This window comes from Coptis chinensis, chromosome 1 (genome assembly GCF_015680905.1).
Source record: "Coptis chinensis isolate HL-2020 chromosome 1, ASM1568090v1, whole genome shotgun sequence".
In the NCBI taxonomy this organism is placed as follows: Eukaryota; Viridiplantae; Streptophyta; class Magnoliopsida; order Ranunculales; family Ranunculaceae; genus Coptis; species Coptis chinensis.
The window spans coordinates 86,092,815-86,099,194 of NC_141456.1; the positions used below are offsets into that span (position 1 = coordinate 86,092,815).

Sequence of the window (6,380 nt, forward strand, 5' to 3'; positions counted from 1 at the left end):
GGGAGGGTGAAACAAGTTGATCCAACATTTAAGATTGGAGATAGAACTTTGGGGGATGGAAAATTCTTGGTTTACATTGAGGCGATTATTGTAGGTTCTTGCGAATTGCCTGAGCCCTATAATCACTTTCGTACCCTTCGTCAAGTTGGGCAGGGACATGTTATTTGGCCTAAGGAATTTCTACAATTTCTCCCCTCATTGTTAAAGGCCATTTCCCCTCTTTTAGTAGACACAGTGTCATTTTTATCTTAGACTTGGAAGTATTTTATTTTGTATTAGTCAAGTCAGGATTTTGGACATGTTACTTTACTTTCTGGATACGTTGTTTTGTTATGGATACTTCCGATGTGTTATTTTGTTTTATGGATATTTTGGTTGTGTTATATGTTGGATGAGCTTGTTTTATAGATATTTTGGTTGTGCTATATGTGGTACTTGCAATTGTGTGGTTGTTTGTTTACTTTTTCAGGTGGCGGGATTCGCTGTACTAATCTAACCCCTTTTTAGCTCCGCCAACGCAAACTAGATATTTGTGTTGCTGGTCCCAAGCCCAGATAAAGGAAGAGGGAAAAGGCAGAACTGATTGGTTTTTGCAGGTTATGAAGTGAAAGCAACCTCACCTGTCCCTTGAAGCACAAGAATATGCAGATTTAGTTCCCGAGTTGAATAAGATAGTGTTTGCAATTCAAGTGTTTGGTAAGTTATTGCATATAGCCGTGTTACTTTGATAATTATCCATTTTTTTTCTTCCAACGAACACTAAATCTCTTGATAGTTTCTTGAAGGTGAGAATTTTTCGTAGCCTGAGAGGTTTGAGTTTTCGGAGGTTCTTCTTGGAATCCAAAAATTCCAACCAAATTGTGATGTGGAGATGGGAATTTTTTGTAGGCTAGTCACTATAAGTACATCTACATTGATAGTGCATTAGTGTCTCGCTTCGTCATTGACAATAATTTTTCTCATTCAACCTCTTTTGTTCGCTTACGTCATGATTACTATGCAAGGAGGCTATGAAAGGAGCAACAAAAACATCACAATCAAAATAAGCAACATGTGGATATGGAATCAGTACCAAGTCTGCAGAAGATGACCACAGAAAGCCGTGGTAGAATTTTAAGCGAGAAACCTTTGGAGAGAAGTTACAAAGATTCCAACCCATTCATTGCTTCTGCAGATGTCATTCAATTTCAGTTTAATCTTTCAGATACATTTACAAAACCTGCATCACTTGTGAGTGGCGCATCTCTTCTATTTGTTTTTCCTTTGAAATTTACCTTAAAGTAGTAACTTTCTGGGCAGGTTCCACTGTCTGCTCGGATGCAATCACCAAATTTTTTAGAAGTGACTATCTATTTCCCTTTTTTTTCCCCTACTTCCTTATTCCATACCAATTTAACTCTTTCATGAGGATGACAATTTCAACTTTGTTGTTGTGCACTACTTGCAGATGGAATATGTCCTAAGGCATTGTTTTGTTATTAGCCCCAAAGAATTTCCTAAAGCCACAAATGAGGGAGATGATGTCTTTCTTTGTGAGTATGAATATGACGTCCATTGGCACAGTTTCAAGTGTCTTGTTGAGATTGATAATGGAGATGAGGTATGTATCAGAAACCAGAAAGTAGCATTTTGTCAGATTAAGTGGAAAGTTAATTATGCAAATCTTGTATATAATTGGTGTATACTTATATTGAGGATTCTTGTTTTAATTTTTTATTTTTTTTAATTTTTCTTGCATATTTTGTCTAGTGCATGCATTTTTCTAATCAAATTCCAGAACTATACAAAAAGATAAAATGTATAGGAAACTGTTCTCTAGGAATTACATTGTGAAACATAATTGTACTTGTATCTTATCGTGTGCTAGGATCATGGAGCATCTAACAATGATGAAGAATGGAATTCCTGTAAGGATTTAGGCTTTGATACGGACAAAGACTTGGACTTAGAGAAAGAAGACCTGAAGGGATCATTTACTGGGCGACAACCTACTCATCAATTGGCTGCAGTGCGTTCACTTATCTCTTTTATTGTATTCTTGCGTCCTTAATTTGAGGGGTACCAAAATGTTAATGCTTATCACGTTGTCTTTGCATGCAGAACTCACGGAAAGGGAAGATCTATGGACTTCAAAAAATAGGGTCAAAAAAGATACGAGCATGTGAGATTTTGCAAGCAATGCTGTCTTTGGAAAAAGCACAAGCAACATTCTTGTTGGCTACTCTACCTAAACATCTGCCTTGCGAAATAAGTATGTAGCAGGTGTTAGATAATGTAGGTTGCTATTTTGTGCTTTTAGATTTAATAACGAGTTTGTTTGTATATGCCAGAGAAATGGATGATATAACTGCATTTGTCAAAGGTGCAATCTGTGATGATCAATGCCTAGGGCGTTGCCTTTATATCCATGGTGTTCCTGGAACTGGCAAGGTAGGTTCAAGACCATTTTCTCTGTGTTTTATTCTTTAAGTGGCTGGGAGATTAATTATTGTTTTAGTCTCTCAAGCTTGTGATCACGAGTATTTACTTTCTTTTCGATTTCCCTCATGGAGTGAAAACCATGGTTGTGCAACCCCTGACCATAATCTGAAGGTGTGCTAATTTGCATTCTATCTGCTTTCTATTGCAGACCATGAGTGTCCTTTCAGTGATGAGGAATCTAAGATCTGAAGTTGATGCATGAAGTATTAAACCATATTGTCGTTGAAATTAATGATCTAAGATTGGCATCTCCTGAGAATATTTACAAGGTAATGGAATTATGAATGTAATATGACTTTTGCTGTTTTTTGTATTGTTGTCTTCATTTTTAGTAATGGCTTGGTTTCACAGGTTATATATGAAGCACTAAGTGGACATAGAGTTGGTTGGAAAAAGGCTCTCTAGTTACTAAATGAGAGGTTTTCAGATGATACTAGAGTTGGCAAAGAGGATAACCAACCTTGTGTTCTACTCATTGATGAACTTGATCTCCTTGTGACTAGGAACCAATCGGTAACTTTTACTCTGCATTTCTGTATTCTTTTTTGTTGTCACCATCATAGGACTTCCAATTCTTAACCATCTCTATGACTACAGGTCTTATACAACATTCTTGATTGGCCTACAAAGCCAAATTCCAAGCTGATTGTAATAGGTACCATTTATTCTCATTGTACTTGCTTTGATCCTTTGTAGAGTTTGCTTCGAGAAAGGTGAGTCCATTCATTTTGTTGGCTTTGTTATTTACTGTAAAATCAACTTTCTCAATTTATGATTCGTTGTAAATGTATACATGATCATAATGAGTTGCAAATTTGTAATAAATTTCCCATCCATTTCAATATCTCGCAATGGCACTTCAGGTGGCAGCTATTTTAGGAGATGCACTTTGTGCCCTGGAAATATGTAGGCGTGCAGCAAAACTTGCAGACTACCGACTAAATAAATTCCCATCCATCCAAGAATCTGCATCCGCAGGTATAATCAGTTTCTCACCTGTAACCCAAAATTGGTTTATCATTAGCTAGAACTGTAAGTAGTTGGGAGATGAAGTTGTACAATGTTACTTTAAATTAAACTACTCATATGGTTAATTGCGTCCATTCTGCCTTATGCAGTTCCTAGTCATATTTGATTTTGGACCTCTACGACTTTAAATTAAGAAATTACATGTTTGTATCTCAACCAAAAACTCAAGTGACTGCTGATGAAGTATTGAACAGTGAAACTGAAATTGAGATAAACAGTACTAATGTCCCAGAACATTGGTTAAGGAGGACAAGGAGTTTTTAGAGAAGAAAAAGAAGTTGCACGATCTTGAGCAGCAACTTAGCAATTCCTTTAAGCAAGTAGTTTGTCTAATCTTTACTGTTTATCCTTGTTATAGATTCCTCCATTTCTGTCTTTTCAATCATGTAGCTGAATCTCGTCCAAGCTCAGCTATATATTGGAGGGAAAATGGAGAGATAGGGTTGGCACTCATAAACTTCCCTTCAAACAGTAATTATGGTTTCATTTACAATTCTAACTTGCTTTGTACGCTTTTAGATTTTGTGTGTCTTCTGCAGAATGAGGCAAATTTGCAAGATAAGTGATTGCCATTATTTTGGTCATGCAGAGTAAAGGGGATTGACTACAGGGTTATTCTACAAAATGAAAATCAGCTAGAGATTTCCTTCACAAGAACATGGAATCAGATAAACGATTGGAGTCAAATGGTACGTCGGTATGCTTTCTTCGAAGTATTAGATAGCATCAAGATTTCATACTATCACTTCATTTTTTGTACTTCAACTTGATAGTTACCATCCCTTCCTGTTTAATAAGGTAACGAAGAAGTAGAATACAAGGCCTTACCTAGTGGTCCAAGCAACGGTACTCACAAGGAGACAAATACTGATGGAGATCAAGAGGTTAATATATGCTACTACTGTGTCACTCTGTTTAAGCAGCCTAGGTTAACTTCAAATGCTTTTCTAGGTCCCTATCCTTGAGAATGTCTATTGGAAGGAATTTGGCCTTCTTGTTTTTGTATGGGTTGCGTTCCTCGCTCTACAGATTGCTAAGGTACACTTTTTCAAATGTTTCAATCGTTACTAAATGCATATACGTCAAATTTTGCTTTTTCTATTTGAAATCCATGTTCTGATAGAAGACCCTGCTTCTTTTTGACACAGAACAAGACAACAACCTATTCGATTGCCTATTGGATTTTGAACTTAATGCAGGCATTTGTAGCTTTATTCCGACGGAAATGCTCTTGACAGTATTCTCCCCCATTTCTTTTATGATGGTTTACATTATTAATGGAAAGAGAAGGTTGTTGGAGGGTAATGTGGAACCAACGGATCACTGTTTTATCGCAAAGCATTTCCCCTTAATACTATTTGAACCAATAGTCTAAGTTGTTTCCACAATGGCTTGCAGATTCATGTTGCTGTGGGAGTTACTCTGTATCAGGCAATTGGCTTGTATAATGGAAAGGTGGTAATTGCATCCAAGGGAGACAGACACAAACTGGAAAGTGCATCAGCTGATTTTATACAACGCTTGTGGTATACTAGCTGGTGTGGTCGGCGGGGTCCTTGGTCTTGGTGGTGGATTCATATTGGGTCCTCTATTCTTGGAACTTAGCATTCCTCCCCAGGTGTGTATCGGCCACCATTCTTACATTAGCTAGAACTTGTACAAGAGATAGAGAGGGCATAATATTAATTGGAACTATGGATCACCCCTACTTCTTTCTCGTCTTTAGTTTGCCTCCACAATTGCTGCCAATATCTACATTTTCTGGGTTTGGGAGAATAGATCACCCTATCACCATCTCAAGATGTTCTCGTCAGTTCAGTGCACATCCATGAAATAAAATTGTTGACCCTTCGTAAAAACCAACTTGTTGTTCATAAAATAAATCAATAAATGATTGCAGTTACATGTTTACTTATTTTTGCTAGACTTAATGTGAGGGTCTAATTGCAGGTCTCAAGTGCTACAACAACTTTTGCCATGACGTTCTCTTCATCGATGTCAGTCGTGGAATACTACCTTTTAAAACGTTTTCCAGTTCCCTATGGTACATAAATTCTATTATTTGCTTTTGTCATTTTTATATTTATTATATATGTATATCGTAGACCGACCATAAGGCTAGGGTTCATTTCCTTGTGATTCATTTGTATGTAGGTATTTGTATACATGTGGATGCTCATGAAAAGGTTATTAAGGCTAGGGTTCTATGAAGCTAGGACTTCAAATCATTTTCGAAAGTATTCAAGTGCAAGGGAATGATAAAACGTAATGGAGAAACATGTGCGAGGTGAACTAAGGCATTATTACTTGTACGGGGTGATGAAATATATTGAAAAATATTTGGAAATTCATATTATATTGAGTTTGTGGTAATAAATGCTACATACTTTTTTTTTTACTTGTATGAATATTCATCTCTTTATCTATTTTTCGGCAAAGGAATTTTGATTGGGAATGTGGTTTCTTTGTAATATTGTTATTAAGATGGATGGATTATTAGTTGGATTGAAAGGCAAAAGTGGATAAAACTAGTATATATATATATATATATATATATATATATATATATATATATATATATATATATATATATATATATTATTTTATTTTTTTTTAATTCTAAAACGTTTTAGCCACGGCCAATGTCCGTACATAACGCAAAAAGATGTGTGTGGCAGAGGTACTTTTACCACGGATTATGCCACAACTTTTATCTCTCACAAAAATAATTGCAACGGATTATGCCACGGTCATTATCTATGGCACTTGCCACGGTTATTCCCACTGTCATTATGGCGTTTGCCACGGTCATTCACAGTGGCAAGTTCCTACGGCTTGAGATGTTGCGTGGACCGTCGCATTTACCCACG

The 6,380-nt window shown here is 36.5% G+C and overlaps 1 non-coding gene and 1 pseudogene across 2 annotated transcripts; both read left to right on the forward strand.

The window, feature by feature from the left end:
* Window positions 1–985: 985 nt before the first annotated feature.
* Window positions 986–5,616, forward strand: LOC147525606 (origin of replication complex subunit 1-like; annotated as a pseudogene). The gene is made up of 16 exons (XR_015198295.1): window positions 986–1,230; window positions 1,448–1,600; window positions 1,868–2,008; window positions 2,101–2,255; window positions 2,331–2,430; window positions 2,630–2,750; window positions 2,833–2,994; window positions 3,079–3,194; window positions 3,345–3,459; window positions 3,901–3,952; window positions 4,100–4,199; window positions 4,309–4,394; window positions 4,462–4,548; window positions 4,659–4,709; window positions 4,909–5,128; window positions 5,461–5,616. The product of XR_015198295.1 is annotated as an origin of replication complex subunit 1-like (transcript).
* LOC147525607 (small nucleolar RNA snoR28) lies at window positions 1,508–1,585 on the forward strand. Its single transcript, XR_015206330.1, has one exon. It is a non-coding gene; the product is annotated as a small nucleolar RNA snoR28 (small nucleolar RNA).
* Window positions 5,617–6,380: the final 764 nt, after the last annotated feature.